Below are 17,377 nucleotides of genomic sequence, written 5' to 3' on the forward strand. Positions count from 1 at the left end.
AAAGAGCCAACACAAAGCAAAACAAATAGAAAATGAAACAAAATTCTATATCTAGATTCAAACATTGGAAAAAACAAAACGTCTTTCTAAATGAATTCTGTTGGTAAATTGTGAGGCAAAGATGCAATATTTACAACCATTGAACGATGAAATAGGAACAGGGAGCTTGGAATGGCCCCCTGATTAAATGAAGAAAGGCAAAAGTTCATTTAAAAAATAACAAACATCTTGAAACCAGAATGTTTTATATGGGTGTGTAAACAGAGAAGTGATCGTGTGTGTGTGTGTGTGTGTGTGTGTGTGTGTGTGTGTATGTTAAAAAAAAAAACCCAAAGATAGCAAGACTCTAGCCATTGGTGACAATACGTCAGAAATGTGATAAAGACCACAAGGAGATCAGGATAAACAGCCACCCATGACCTTGGTTCCACACCCCATATCATATCCCTTTTGTTTATCATGAAACAGAGAGCAGGAGAAGAATGCTCAAGCAGGACCCCAGAGCTGAGGAGTAAATCTTACACAGTTATAAGCAAACCAAGTTCTGTTTCCTGTTGAGAAGCAGGCTCTGAGTCAGGATTCTGGGATCCCCAAGACAGGAGCATCTTTGATGAATATGAGTGTATTTTCGACGTAGACCAGACTCCAGTGCTGGCCTCTCTGTAGCCCGGATGCAGGGCTAAGCTTTTCCTGTCCTTGACAAGAATGTCTGTCAAATGGCTCTTGGACAGTGCTAGCCAAGACTCTGGGCTCAGTTAGTAGTCTGCTCTTTTTGATCTCATCCCTGGGCATCAGAATCCTGCACAGCAGCGTCCTGGAGATGGATAGTTTAAGCCGACCCACGCCTTAGCACTGTCAGATACCATTTTACTTGCTTCTGTTCATTTCCTTTCATGTTTCCTGCAGCAGCTACTCTAATCCTTCAATGCTATTCAGTTTTATTACCCAGCTATATCTACTCTGTACTTAACAGATGACCAGGCTTCCTCCTTCATGGAAGACAGACCCTCCCTGCTCAGATAACAGGTCACAAGTATTGCATCTCCTGTACACAATGTCATGCTTTTGTCCTTTTACCAAGAGCTCATTAAAATTAACACCAACTTTGTGTAGACTTGTTACTGCCCCTTTCAAGAAGATATGAGCCTTAGAGAGGGCTCAGACTTGGGTCTAAGGAACTGTTGAGCCTCTACTCTTTTTCATTACCTACACCTCCTCTAGAAAACAAAACATACCAAAACAAAAATTAACCCAAACCAAACCTTTCTCTGTGCTCTAGACATCATTTAATAAAGAGAAAGAACTTTTCTTTAAAAATCCCTTTGACTAGAAATTGAATCCCAGCACAAATAGCCGATGTTAATATGTTTCTGAAGGCAGATTTTCATGTGGTGGAGAAGTTGGGATGGTGGTGGGGAGATGGGATGGGAAGAGCTGGTGGTGAAGTCCCGTGTGTGCAAGGTGGAAAGAGGAAACTGGATGAAAATAGTGTGGCAGCTTCACATCAACCCTGGCTGTGTGTAACTGTGGAGGACTCCATAAGGGGGGCGAGGAAGAAAGAACAAAGGCATTCGTTCTAAAAAAATGGAAAAATAACAAAAAATATTAGAGATTGACTTAGGTTAGAGGTTATATATAGAGGTTGCCTTAGTTTTTCTCCCTCCTTCCCTTCTCTCCCTCCCTCCCTCTCTCTCTCTTCCTTCTTTCCTTTATTTTGCTGAAGTAGGGTCTCACTGTGTTCCCAGATTAGCCTAGAACTCGTGATGCTCCTGCTTCAGCCTCTCTAGTGCTGAGATTATCATCATGCACCAACCTGCCCGGCTTTTCTTAGCTTTTTGAAATAAAGCCTACATTCTCTATTCGTATCTGAGCTGAAGTATTAACTGAGGTTTTATCATAGCAACAAAATCAACCTAAATGGTCATAATTTGATTCACAGGTAGCCTGACCACATTTAAGAGCAGTATCATTTGATTTCCAGACGGAAAACAAATTCTATTTAAAAGAACATTTGGTATTTGGTTCAACAAACTAGTGTGACCCAGAGTCACTTTAAAGATGTTGTATTTTCCCGGTAGAAGGAGCCGTCTTTTTGAGAACTAGACAGCAGCCTAATTGCTCATCCAGCTTTTCACTTACATTGCATAGGTACTTGTTAAAAGTAGACTGCTTAGCCATGTGTCTCTTGGGCTCCTTCTCCCCCAGGACCTAGATAGTCTCATTAATGTCATGCCTTCTTGTTGTTAACACAAAAAGCCGCTAATACTTCCTTGAGAGTCGAGGTAGGAAATTGATGTTAAGTGTGTGCTCACCCGTAGACTAATTTCAATAGCTGTTTTCTCATCGAGGTAAACTCCTAGCTAATGTATTACAGCGGAAGCTTTATTCCAAATGATAACTTGTGGCCATGGCATTCTTTTCATGTTTAATTTTATGTAAGCCAACTGGTTATTTCCAAGCTTATGTATAGGTTATTTGTTCTACCATGTATAGCCCTATTTAGGAATATGTAAAGTCAATTGCCTGTAAAGCATGAGCTAGTGATATCATTCTTTGAAAAATATGAATGTAAGACAGGGAGAGTTTATGGAAGAGATGATTGTCTACCATGTTCTTATAAGCAGCTGGCTTGCCAGATTATCTCTGATTATTTCTCCTTGTCCTTCTATAGTTGAATTGCAGGCTACCTAGGAAAGAAAAAGAAACAAAGAAAAAGGGGATAATGACATGAAAGAGAATAACTTATTAGTTTCCATGCTAGAGAAGCACAGATGTAAAAAGGGTGCTGGCTAGGACTTAGTCTTTTGCCCAGGGAACAAACTGAAGCAAACTGTTCCACCAAGGGTTTGAAGCCATGACCTAGGCCTCATTTTATTAAAACCACAGCTGAGTTCACTATAAGGAAGGAACCTGTGTGAAACTGTCAAGTCTAAAGCAGTGCCTCATCCCAGGACCACTGCTTCTATCATTACCATTAACCAAAGGAAGTCTGGAAACAGTCTGCGAGATGTTTCTAAAACGTAAAACATTTTTTCAGGGTTCCACAGCACAGATTTGGTTCATGTCAAAATCATAGGAAATGACAATATTCTATAGGTCTAACTAAATAGCTACTGGTACTTCCAGAAGAAAAACTTCATTATATCACAATGGGAAAATTCCACAAGACATTGGGATTATTACCATCATCCCTACTTCCTGAAGAAAAGTGAGAGTTGACCTGCCTTCTTAATAACTCATCATCCTGACTATGTTAGTCACTCTAACAAATGCCTAAGATGATTAACTTGAGGAGGAAAAAGTTTGCTTTCTCTCACAGTTTTGTCCCATCTCATGATCAGTCAGTGGCCTTGTTTTTTGGGGCCTGTGTTGAGGAAGCATGTTGTGATGCAAGCACACAGCATTTGCAAAGCCATTCAGTTCGTGGTCAGGGAGTGAAAAGGAGAGGTGTGGACTGACCTCCCATAAAGCCCCACATTTCAAAGGCTCCACCATCTCCTACTAGGATTATCTTGAGGATGAACCCCTTAATACACAGGCTTTGGGGGAGCAGTTTCCAAACTACAAACTTGGGTACATTTACTTTGGGTACATTCAATCAGATGTTACTGAGCTCGTCTAGAAGGCAAGAATTGTCCTAGGCGATGAGGACATAAGGGTGATCAGGGTATATCTACAGGGTTAATGAGATGACTCAGTGGATGAAAGCGTTTGGTTCATAAGCCTCATGATCTGGGTTTCACTCCTAGAATCCACAGTGGAAGGTGAGAACCATCTCCAGAAATTTGTCCTCTGCCTTCCACATGGATGCCATAGTATGCATGGTATGTACACACACACACACACACACACACACACACACACACACACTAACAAAAACCAAAACACAACAAGAGAACCATTCTCTTGGAAGCACAAACCACTGAAGAGTATAGGTGTGAGGCTAGTGAGATGGCTCAGCAGTTAAGAGCACTGACTGTTCTTGCAGAGGACACAGGTTTGATTCCAGCACCCACATGGCAGCTAAAAACTGTCTATAACTCCAGTACCAGGGGATCTGATGCCCTCTTCTGACCTCTGTGGGCATTGCAAGACACCGGTGCACTTAACACACATATAGGCATTACACTCATGCACATAAAATAAAAAATAATAAAATATTTTTTAAAAAGAAGAGTATAGATGACTTGATATAGGTGTGACCTGTTTGATGGGTGGAATGAAATCTTCTAACAATCTATAACTGACATAGTCTCTGCATTTTGCATTTTCATTAAGGTGTTTAGCTTTGAAATCACACATGCTTTCATTTGAATCCGATTTCCTCTGCTTCTTAGCACTGTGAACTTAGGCAAGGTTTACTGTCTTTGAATCATAGCTTCCTGGGCTGGAAAATGACATAGGTTTTGCCTAGTACAAAGTAAGTGAAACACATGGTACCTAGTAGGTATGATATTCAAGATGCAACAGTTCTTCCTTTTGATGAATGCCAACAATGGTTGTTGCTCACTTGTAATAGCCAGGTATACCTTATTTTGACCAGTTGCTATAAAGAGTTTAGAAACACTATGAGGAATCTGAGTTATGTTACTTTACAGAATGATTTCATTTAAATACTTATAATTCCTTCAAGAATGTTGCTGATTTTAGATTCAAAGGCAATTCCATCAAACCCTGCTTTACATGGTGAAATGAGTATTTACTAAATCCTATTTGATCTTTTAGCCATGTTTCACAACAGGCATCATCATCTCCAGGTATTTTTCAGAGGTGGCGAACAGAACACACAGCAAGTTAAGTAGTGAACTGTGAATTTAACTCAGAACTTTTCATGTCTGGAATCTGATCTAAGCATTCCTTTTGCAGGTAGAGGTTTGGTATTTGAAAAGCAAAGGAATCAAGTTTCTTGGCACTCTGTGGCCTAAAGCATTTATCAAAATAAACTGCAGGAGCTGGGACCTGCACCAGCCTTTGGAGATTAAAAGAATGCTGTGCATGTGGTGAGGGGTGAGGGAGTGGGGCGATGATTGTGCCTGGGGGAACAGGCTTTCTGGAGGTTTCTACACTCCCATCCCGGCTGTCTATTAGTAACAGAAGCCTTGCTTTTCTCAGCCTTAGGCATCTGGTTCCAGCCCAGATGCTGCTCTGAAGTCAGTAAAGAATATAAAGAAAATATCAGGATGTTTCAGATTCAATAAAGCTTGTTAGAACATAGTCACAGTTATAAGTATATTAGCTATAACTGTAGATATATAATACATAATTGTAGGTTTTATAAATTATCAAGGTAAATAGCATATTATTTAAAAATAAATACAAACTTAATGCAGTAATTTCTATAATGATAAATATTATTGTGCCATTATTTTGCTGTACTTACTATAAACTTCATTCATATCATTTCTTTGAAACTCCAACCAAAATATTTTGATGCATTTGCTACGATTGCTTCATTTTACAGAAGAAGGAACTGAGACTCAGTAAAGTCAAATACATTTGGTCAAGTCACAACCAGGTAAGTGATGGTACTGGGGCATGAGCCCCGCTGGTAAAATGCTGAAGTTGGTAAAACGCTGAAATCTAAGTTCTCTCTCTCTCTCTCTCTCTCTCTCTCTCTCTCTCTCTCTCTACCAGCACATTTATTTCATCTCATGGAATCTAAAGTTCCCATTTTCTGTTTTCTATCCAAAGTCTTGAGCAATTGTAATCAATGATGCCTTCCCCGGGAGAAACACAGAAACATGCCTCCTTCCCCCTAGCTTCTGCTTCAGTCTTGAAGACTCTAATTTAATGAGCAAATACAGAGTCAGTTAAAATGAGGAGGCGTTTGGTTGGGAGAGGGTACTAGCATTGGCCTTTTGAAGTAAAAACTGCTGCGTTTTTTGTTTCTTGATGTCAATTCCTATCTGTCTTTGCTTGTTCTTTGTAAGTAAATGACCCTATGACTGTTAACTTTTATGTTTGTGAACCCAAAGTCCAGATAATTCAGACACAATCTTCCCATCCTTTGGATATTTTCTTGACCAGTCTTTGAGTTCAGCTCTGAAGATGGTTTTCAGTTTCATTTGTGGCCAGACACTGAAGTGAGAGCTGTATCTTCTGTTGGTGGTTTACAGAAGTTACTTTCATCTGTAATAAAGTGTCTGATGTCCAGGAAAACTAAGACAGGTTCTTGTTTACCTCAAAGGACTTATATAGAACAGAAATCTGCACCTGAAGTCTCAGTCTATGATGAACTGTCCAAAGGTAATGTTGCTGCTTACTGACTTGGCAGTCACTTCCAAAGTTGTCACCTTAAGAAAAAAAGCCTTAGTTCTATTCTTATAAAAAGTAGCATAGCCCTCCTCTAGCAACGAGGATAAACAGCCCTCACTCAGCCATTTTCTTTCAAAGTCATCTGGGAGGTTTAATGCATTCCACATTTCTTATAAATCAAGAACTCTGGGAATTCAAAGCCCAAATCTCCTTATTGGCTTAATATTTGGGAGTATACAAGTGAGTTCAGAACATTCCAACATGACTAATGCACAGTACATACATATACTTGTTTTAAAGTTATGTTAATGTAAAATAATGAGACTAATAAAAAATGAATATGAGAGAGCGAAATAGCATGACTCTTTTGCTTCATTATATAAATGAAAACAACGTATTCATCTATGAAGCACTGTGTGCACTTACTATGCCTTGAGCATCATGCCAGGAGATACTACTGTGAGTAAAAGTCATATGGTTCTGCCTATGTAGCTTAGCGCACAGTAGTTGAGATAGATCAACAATTCCAAACAATATGGCAAGAGTCACAATGAACTTTCTCCTAAAACTCATAAAGCTTAATTTGATTTAGGGATTTGACTCATTATCTATGTTTTCAAAGAGAAGGATTAGGAATGTAAGGGAAAGAAATATTTTTCCTTTCTGTCTTAGATTCATGGCTGGGGGATCAATAACAAAAGGCAGATTAACAAGAAAAAAGTGTATAAATTTATTTGATACAAGTTTCTCTCGACATGAAAAGTTTTGGAAATGAATAACCAAAGAAACAGGGAAAGTGAGGTACTTTATTTTTAGGTTTGATGGAATGGATAGTCAAGAGAAATATGATTGGGGGGAAAGGCGAGGACCTAATGGCAATGGGCAGAAAAAATTAAACAAGGACTGTGCTGAGAGTCTTGTGACAGACTGGGACAGAACTCAGCATTTGCCTAGCCTGTGCAAGCTCTGCTTCAGTACCTAGAACTGTAAAGAAGTGAGATTATTCCTGGTGTCTCTGTGCTGTTAAGGCAAAGACATTCCTTTCTTCCAGGTAGAGGTGGACACCTCTAAATGAAAGATTTTATGACCTGCTTGAGAGGAAGTTCAGAGGATATATTTACGGCCTGATTCAGGAAGCAGGCTTGAGAGAAGGTCAGAGAGACCTTGCTTTTATTCTTTCCTTAAATGCTAAAGTGACATACTTTGAGGAAATGTGTCCTGCACCCCTTCAAGAACAACAAAATGTTAAAAACGTAAGGCAGGTGCGGTGGCACAGCTCTGTATCCCAGCACTGAGGAAGATGAGGCAGGGGGATTGTCTTGAGTTCAAGGCCAGCCTGAGCTACATAGTGAGTACATGGTCAGTCAGGGATATATAGCAAGACTTTATCTATAAAAAATTAGAGATATAAAATGTAGACTTCAGTGACTAGTTTAAAAGGGGACACTCTAAAAAGTAGTAAGTTTCTTGTCGTTTGCGGAAATCAAATAATGGACTGTTCTTCTGGAGACTTCTACTTGGGTAAACCACAGGGGTTAATACTTGTGAAGCTCCCACCCGAAAATGCAGCAGTTTCTGAGCTGTGTTTTCTTTGACTAATTCCTAGTCAGATCAAGACCTGAAGTCTGGACACCTTTACTGACATCCCTTAAGCAGTTATTAAGGGTACTAAAGCGGGTGTGACACTGACTGTACTGTTACCTACCATGTTGTTGCCTTGTGCTTACCAGTAGACAGACTCCAGTGATGGCTTATGGTAGCTGAATTTCCCCCACAAAAAGCAAGGCAAAGCCTCCATTATAAGAACAAGAAAGAAAAGTGCTTACTTTTGAAATATTAATGTTTTCAAATGTGCTAAAAATTTTAAAACCCTTTCTTTTAACATTTCCTCAAAAAAATCCTTTTTCTTTCATTTAGCAAACAGAACCTGAAGTAATTCTTCTTTAATGACCTCTGAGTGGAGGGTTTTAGAAAAAACAACAGCAGCAACCACAAAACCACAAGGGTGTTTAACAGAGATTTACTAATATTTTCATGTGCAAAATCCACGTACATATCTAGATATGTTTGTAACCCATAGAGGAATAGTCTTTGACATTACTGCAAGCAATTATCCCAAGATTCTTACATTCAAATCTTTTTCTCACTGATAAACTGTCTTGTCTTTTAATCAGGTTCAGTCCCACAGAACAGCTGTGTTATATTTGATTTATGCACTGGGAATGTCAATGACTGAAATGCCCCAAGTTGAGTTTGGAAGATCTAACGAACTTTTTCTTTTTAGTGACTCACAAACACCATCCAGTCTACAAATCAGGCAGGATTTCCATCAGGTGGGGCAGAGCTCTCAGATTTTTGTAAGGTAGTCTGAGCAGGAGTAGGGAGGCGGCACAACACAGAGTGAACTGGCCAGGTCAGGGGCTTGCAGTTGTTTCCCTTGTGTGGATTACAGCAGAGTGGACTTCCAGATCAAGCCAGCTTAGGCAGACAGGACCTCTTTAGACCGGTTTCTGTGAATTAAAATCATTCTCTTTCTCATACTCTCTATCTTTCTCCTGACGTGTTTTGGGAGTTTACTCTTATCTCTTCTTTCGGAAGATTCCCTGAGAAGAGAAGTTCTCAGAAAGTCAGATCATCCAAGTAAACGGCCTAGGTTCTGTTGGGTGAATCTCCATTTTGTGTCATTGCATTGCTGCCTAGTGTAGGAACTCAGTCCACATGGGTGACTTCTCCTAAATTTTATTTAATCAAACCAAAGTCATGGAAATCATGAACCTTTCTTTTTTCATTGTTTCTTTTTTTGAGATTTGTTTTATTTTGTTGGGTGTTGTGACCCACAACTTTAATTACAGCACTGGTGAGATAGACACAGGCAGATCTCTGTGAGTTCCAGTCCTGCCAGGGCTACATAGTGAGACCCTGCCTTAAAAAAAAGATTTATTTTATTTTTACTTATGTGTATATGTGTGTATTTGTATGTGTGCATGTGTATATACATGTAGGTGCCCATAGAAGCAAGAAGAGGGTGTTGGATTCCCTGGAACTGTAGTTAGAGGCAGTTTTGAGCTTCCCAGCATGGGTGCTTGGATCAAAACTCAGTTCCTCTGCAAGAGTAGCAAACACCGTTAACTGCAGAGCCATCCTTCAGCCCCTCATTATATTTCTTGATAACACAGACCTTTCTAGTTTTTTACCCCCAAAACTCTTCTCTGTGCTATTGCCTTTTATTAATATATTATACTTAGGGATAACTGCAGAAGTAGAGAATCCCAGTTGATACTAACTGATCCACTACTATATGCCTGGTATTAGTCACAATTACATAAAGGTGAGAGAAACCAGATATTCTTTAGTAGCAAACAAAGAGGAATGTTCTGGAAGCTGATCACTTTAAACAACCCATGGAGCTGGGTGCTGTTTGTCCTGGCTCTAACAGCTTTATGTTATTCTGAGTAACACAGTGAGTTTCCTCAGGGTTATCTACACAGGGCGCTACTGAGAGAACTTGACCTCAGTGAGTCAACCTTTACCTCCTTCATATGTTTTATCTTTCCTTCTTACTTTTCGATTCTGCTTTGAGGCAATCATCTTTTTTGAAGAAACTAGAGAAACACGAGAAACTCCTCATGTCAGGCTGTAAAGACTGAGCATGGCTGATTTTCTTCTTCAAAATACTCATTTAAGCTCTTATGGAATGCTTGGTGGCACTCATCTATCCAGTATACCTTTAGGAACTCTTTGTGACTCATTCAAAAATAATTTCTGAATCATTTGCAAAAGAATCTTTTTGGAGGAAATCTGCTATGTGAAGGACAGTTTTGTCCTTTCTGGCGTTAATTATGCAGAAGCATATTACTTTCGGGTTAGCCTTGAGGGATCAAAAAACATGCCTGTTTCATGCACTTGAAACAGTAGTCTTGGTCAAGAAAATAACTTACATAGAGTGGACTTGATTGCATCCAAATCTTTTTGATAAATGGATATTTATGCAGTCTTGTTTTAGCTCTCATGAAGAAGTGTGGTTCTTGTCCATAATAAGCGTTAAATGCCTGTGAATAGAGAGCCATTCAAATTAAAGCCCATGTATGACCAGTGACTTTTAAGGAATCCCCTGACTCATAGTAAGTGTGTTAGATTTATTCCATAGTCCCACAGATGCTGCTTAAGCTGTTGCTTAATTAGTCCATGAATACTGTTTGACCAGAGTTTTTTGGAATGGCAATCTCTGTACTCAAATACTCTGGACTATTGATGTGACTGCCACTTCTCAGAAAAACTACCCTCCCTTCTTTGTGAGTTATTTTTTTTTCTATTGCCCAGTGTCTTGTAAATTCTTTCAGATAATATTTGGTTGCAACAATGCTGTGGACTAGTTCATAGATAGGCGATATACCAATCTTACTATAAGCTGATATGGCATTATGTAATTAGAGTCTTGGGAAGCAAGCTGGCTTTAGATAGGCATTAATTCATATACCATCCAGAAGTGTGACCACTAAGATCTGGTGAGGTTTTGGTTGTGTCCTTGGTAAAGGCTGCATATGAGGGTGGTCCCACACTTTGTTATTTACTGCTGAAGGGTAGAAGATAAAAGGAATATTTTCTCTCATTGCTTGTAAGATTCACAACTGACAGCTCTATGACAAGAGACAGATAAACAAGAGAAAAGCATAACAAATATATTTAGTCAAGTTTATGTGGCTGTGGAGCCTTCAGAAATGAAGACAGAAAGGAACAGACAAAATTGTTCATGGTAAGGTTCAGGAAGAGGGACAGTGTGTCCATGTATGACTGGGTAAAGGGCTCCTGATCCCACAATAAGAAGCTGGGAGGACGTGGGCAGACCTGGCTCTGCAGACTCTTCCTAGCATTGCTGCGTCTTCATTCCTTTCTTCCATAGGATGGTCAGAGATACCCTCTGCTTCCACAATTATCACAACTCCAAGGTGCCAGATTTTAGGGTAATGCATTCTGAGCCCCAACAGTAGCAAAATCTCTTTCTTGGCAAGCTAAATCACAAATGACTGATTAAAGCTGATTAGCATTAGTGAACTGCAGCAGCAAAGTGGTTCTGATTAGTAATATTCAGCATTCCAGGGTGCCACCAAGGAAATGCTACAGGATATGGAAGCTGTGAAGAAAGGAAAGAGGCTCCACAGCAACAGACTTGGAGATGAGACTAAAGCCAAGGACCAAGTATCTTTTTAAAAGATTAGCAAATCCCTCCAAGACCTCCTAGATCTCATTCATATCTCTTTCCATGGCTACACAGAAGTTAATGCCTCTAAGCAACATCATTACCATTATATTAATGTTCTCTTTTACAGAGTACATGTTTAAAATTTAAGAGTGTTGTTATAAATTAGGCCAACTGGTCTTCATGCAGCTTTGGATTCATGATAGCATAAGAGTATTTCTTTTTAAAAATTATTTATTTTTTATATATTTTATGTGTATTAATGTTATGCCTGCATGTATGTAAGTGCACCCATGTCATGCAATACCCACAGAGGACAGAAGAGGGCACAGATTCCCTGGAACTGGAGCTGTGGATGATTGTTAGCTTCCATGTTGGTGCTGGGATTCAAACCCAGGTCCTCTACAAGAACAGCCAGTGCCCTTAACCACTGAGCAACCTCTCCAGCCCAAAGTATTTCAGTGTACAGATATTTATCCCTATTAAAATTCATCATACTATTAAATCTACTATTAATATCATACTATTAACATCTATACATACTATAGATATTTATCCCTATTAAAATTCATTCATAAGATACTGCTTATAGGATTCTTCCAGGAAAAAAACAAAACAAAACAGGGGCTACATGGTATAGAGGAACCCTTTTTACGCATAAAATTCTGACTATATATGGTTAACATTAACAGGACATAGCTTGGGGCCCATGTGGGAAAATTTATGCTATAAACATTTCATAAAATATTGTGACTGCTGAAGTTACAGGGCATGAATCATTCATAGGTAGGTGCATTGTTACTGGTTAGGTGGTAGATTAATATTTCTGATTTATGGGGTAATATTTATCTCTCCTCTGTATAGGAAGAAGTGGTAGCTGTTTGAACAGAAAAACAAATAAGCAAAATAACTGTACCATGTGGTACCTCCTGTTTTAGTGTGAGTAGAACACAAATTTAAGAAATCTAGTTTAAGAAAAATTATGCTCCATAAATTAGCCCCATAAATATTACTACAAGAAAAGTCCATTTTGTGGTAACACCGATGAACCATGACTATAACTCCCAACCAGTGAACAATCACAGTGCTCAGGAGGGTGAGACAAACCTTTCATCCTGCCCCTATCTGGAGCAAAACTCGTAACCTCAATGAAAGAGCAGCCTGTTCCCAGATGTGAAACCAAAGTAGTGAAGCTGGAGGTCATCTGTTTTAGGGGTCACTGAGGGTTACTGACTCAGATGGAGTAGCTCTTATTAGACCAAACTTTTGACTGATGTCAACTCTAAATGCCACATAAAATTCAAAACAAAGAAACGAAAGCGTCTTTGTGGATTCCTGGAAGAATCATCTAGGCACGTCAGGAGCTGAGGGACTGGATCATATGGATAAAGGAAGGATGCTGAGGTGAGCCCTCTATTCCCTGCTGCCTCAGGCTGGGAAGAAAGCAGCATCTGGAGCTCCACAGGGCCACTGGGAAGGACAAGCAGACAGTGAAAACTGGGGACACTTGCCTTTACACTGAGAAAAGCAAGTGCAGAACTGAACCAGCATCCTGTGTACAGGTTTCCTTGAGACACTGGAAAAGACACAGAACCCCAGCAGATTATTATAGTTTCTAAGAGGCTGAAAAGGTTAAGTTGACATATTTGACAATCTGATGGCACTGGGAAAAAGCCAGAATTCAGGTTTTCCAAGATGGATTCATCATAATGCTTAGGCATTCATTCGAGCCTCTAGAAAAGCTAGATTACAGGAGAAAAGGTAAGAAATGAAAGGTAAGAAATGGAAACAGCTCCCAACTCCTTCTTTCATGAGCAGTACACTATAACCTTGAAAGTGAAATCTAACAGCATTAGAAAAACCAACATTTAAAAACCAATTTCCTATAGAAGTATACTTTAAAAAAATCTAAAATACTATTAGCAGGCCAAATGACATCATAACCAAATTGAAATTATTTTAGGAATACTTGATTTGATATTAAACATTCAATTGTCATAATATATGACAGTAAAAGAATATGAGAAAGCAGCATGTCTCAGAAGATTCAGAAAATGCATTTTATAAAATGCTCATGCACTGGATCTCAAAATAGGAAAAATATTTTATACCATGAATGGACATCTATAAAAAATTATAGCTAATCATGTAATAAGAAAATAGTAAACAGCTTTTCCATAGTCAGGAATAAGACAAATGTATTCTGTACCATTTCTATTAAATATTACATGGGGCTTATCTGGTATATTAACTCAAGCAAACAGTAGAAATTGAAAACTAATAGGAAAACAGAAAATTTAAAGTATTATTAATTGAAGATGATATGATAATGTACACAGAAAATACAAAAGAACTTTCAAAGATTAGGCTCAATAAGTGAATTAGTGAAGTCCCTGCATATAAGATAAATATACAAAACCTTATTGTTTTTTTCTATATGATAGCAAGAAACAAATTCATTTTCATAAAAATGAGACCGTTTATAACGACATTAAAACCAATATATGCCCAGAAATAAATCTTTCAAACATTGAAAAAAAATTATACATAGAAAACCATGAAACTTTGAGCAAAATTGTGAATACTGAAAGAAGTCTACATGCACCCAGTCACTTGATTTTCTTTCTACAAAGGTACAATTTTAGACAGTTTTGAAAAAAAAAATTTAAGTACTGATTGGTTTCATATGCACATAGAAAAACACAAACTTTGATCCCTATCTTGTACCATAGACAAAAATTAATCCCACATGGAGCTTAATTAACTGTAGAATAGTTAAATGCAGTATGTTTGAATGAGAAAAAAATAAAACGATAAATCTTTTAAAGGTTAACATAGGATACATTCTCCATGATCTTGGGACTAGCAAAGATTTTTTTAAAGGATATGAAAGCCATAACAGCTTGGTAAATTGGTTCTTATAAAAAAATTAAGAACTTCCAGGGCTGGAAAGATGGTTCAGTAGTTAAGAGTGCTGGATACTCTTGCAGAGGACCTGAGTTTGATTCTCAACACCCACACGGCCGCTAACAATCATTTGTAACTCCAGTTCTAGGGAATCTGACACCCTCTTCTGATCTCTGTGGGCATTGCAAGACATGCATGCACCTACCTTCATGCAAGCAATACATTTATACACATAAAATAAAAATAAATAGATGAAGGAAGGAAGGAAGGAAGGAAGGAAGATAAAAGAAAGAAAGAGAGTGAAAGAAAGAATGAACTTCTATCACCAAAACATACAATGAAGAGAATTAAAACTTAAGCCAGAGAGGGGCAAAAATATCTGAAATATGTATATCCAGCAGATGACTTGCATTAAGAAATATTAATAAAATAAAGTAAAAAATACAATTAAAATGAGTAAAAGAGATTGACTAGGCAGTTAGAGAGGAATATATGCAGAAGATAATTACCATATGAAAAATACTTAACATCATTAGTTAGCAGAGAAATATACATGGCATTCAAGTCTCAGAGCATCACTAACCCATCAGAATGACTAAAATGAAAAGACAGAACCTCAAACTGACATCAGTTATGGAGCATGTATTGAACAACACAGCATGAATGAGAACAACTGCTTTAGAAAACTGTTTTGAGAAGTTGCTAAAACTAAACATACACATACCTCATGACATAAAAACTCTAATATTAGACATACATACAGTAAGGATGTATATATACATTCATCAAAAACTTTTTGAAAAGTGTTTGTGTTAGAATTATGTTTAGATTATTCTAAGCTGGAATAATCTCAATGACCGTTAAAAGTTAGAATAAATGAATACATTGAAATACAGTTATAATGGGAGCTTATACTGGAGTGAAAAATCAAATTACAGTTATAATTTAAAATGTGAATAAATTTTACCGATAAAATGTTAACTAATAAAGCCAGACATACAAAGTGCTGACTATAAGTGGCTGTTGATTGCACATCTTTTTAGAAATTTTTTATTTTTTACTTATTATTTTTATTTATGTGTATGAGTGTATTGCCTACATACATGTGAGTGCACCTCACATGTGTCGGGCAATGCTGTGGAGGTCAGAAGAAGGCTTCAGATTCCCCTGGAACTGGAGTTAAGGACGATGCATAGTCACCACCATGGGTGCTGGGAATTGAACCTGGGTCCTCTGCAAGAGTAGTCAGTGCTCTTAACTGATGAGCCATCTCTCCAGCCCTGACTGCTCATCTTTAAATAGAACATCTTTATCCTAGGCTCAGGGAAAATTGTAGAAGAAGTCACAGAAAGAGTGTAATTGTCACAAGGAGTGGGGTGCTATGAAATAATGTATTCCGGATATGGCGTGGTTTGATGAACTCATGAACTCTCAGCAGCAGTAACTCCCTGCATAAGGCCTGCACAAGACTGGACCCACCAACAGTCTATCATGGATGAGCGAGGGACTCATAAGTCTCTGCCCTTCCCTGAGGAGCTGTGGCCATTAATGGTTGGAGGGAGAAGACATTTTCTTTAGTGGTGTAGCCACTGCTAGGTTGCCTGTGCTCACATAAATAACATACCCATCCATCATCCATGCTCATGCAAGCAACCTTAGTTAAATGAAGTGCACCTCCCACAAAAGACATGAAAGTTGGAGAAAGTCTTGTTGAGAAGATGGGGTTTGGTGGGAGGGGAAAGGCAGAAGAGAGGATATGATTGAAGTACATAACATGTCTATATGAAAAGTATAAAAGAATAAACACATTTTAAAGAGCTAGACATAAAGGAATAGATGACAATGTATGATTCCATTTATATGAAATTCAGTAAGCAATACTAATATTGGCTATAGAAATATTGGCTACCTATCTTTGGAAGAGTGATGATGGAGAATGATAGAAGGGCTCGGGAGAAGGCTTTTGGGGTGCTAGTAATGCTTTCTGTCTTGGTATGAATGCTGATCACTTGGAGTGTTTAGTTTTTAGAAACTTGCTGAGTTGTGCTGTTAATTCTGCATACAGTATTCTTTATACATGCAGCCGTACCTCTGTATCCATAAGAGACTGGTTCCAGAGCTCCTTTAGACACCCACATGGGGGATGCTCAAATCCCTTATATAAAATGATGCAGTATTTGCATATAATCTACCCCATCTTCTCATACATATTAAATCATCTCAAATACCTAATACAATGTAAACACTATGGCAATAGTTTTTATACTGTACTATCTAGAGAATAATGACAAGAACAATATCTGCATGTGCTCCACACAAACAAGTTTTTCTAATATTTTCTGTCTGATGTTGGTTAAGTCTGTAGATGTAAGTTCTGCTGTAGGTCAGACTAACTTACTTTTCAACACAAAAAGTCACAAGATCTACCCTTTGTGTATCTTCCATGATAAATACAAACTATTTCAAGACATTGGGCTTTTGGGGCTATTTTGAAAGAAAATTTATCTCCAAGTTTTAAGTTTTCATTGTGAGATGTACTATTGACCATATCCATTGCATGTATACCAGTTGTGAAACTGTACCTTTTGCTGTATGGCAATTGTCAGACTGTACCTGTGGTAAGAGCATTGTTACTACTTGGAAAACAGGTCATGATTTGAATTTTCATCTTCATTATGCCTTTCGATTTCACTGGCCAAATAGTTATTTTGCCTGCAGTTAAAATGGTGAGTTTTCTGTGATTTATTCCACAGGCAGCTGTAAACATAACACAGGGTTAACCATTGGCTTGGTTAGCAAATGTGGCAGCTCTGAATTGGTTTGGGTAGCTTAGGGACGACTCCAGTTTGGTATGGAAGTGGTTGTGTTGTAGTTTCAAGAAGCTGAATGAATTCATTTTGGCCTTGGGGTACCAAAGAAAGTTTAATTGAGTTTCTCTCTCTCTCTCTCTCTCTCTCTCTCTCTCTCTCTCTCTCTCTCTCTCTCTGTGTGTGTGTGTGTGTGTGTGTGTGTGTGTGT

This window comes from Nannospalax galili, unplaced genomic scaffold (genome assembly GCF_000622305.1).
Source record: "Nannospalax galili isolate Female #2095 unplaced genomic scaffold, S.galili_v1.0 scaffold87, whole genome shotgun sequence".
Lineage (NCBI taxonomy): Eukaryota > Metazoa > Chordata > Mammalia > Rodentia > Spalacidae > Nannospalax > Nannospalax galili.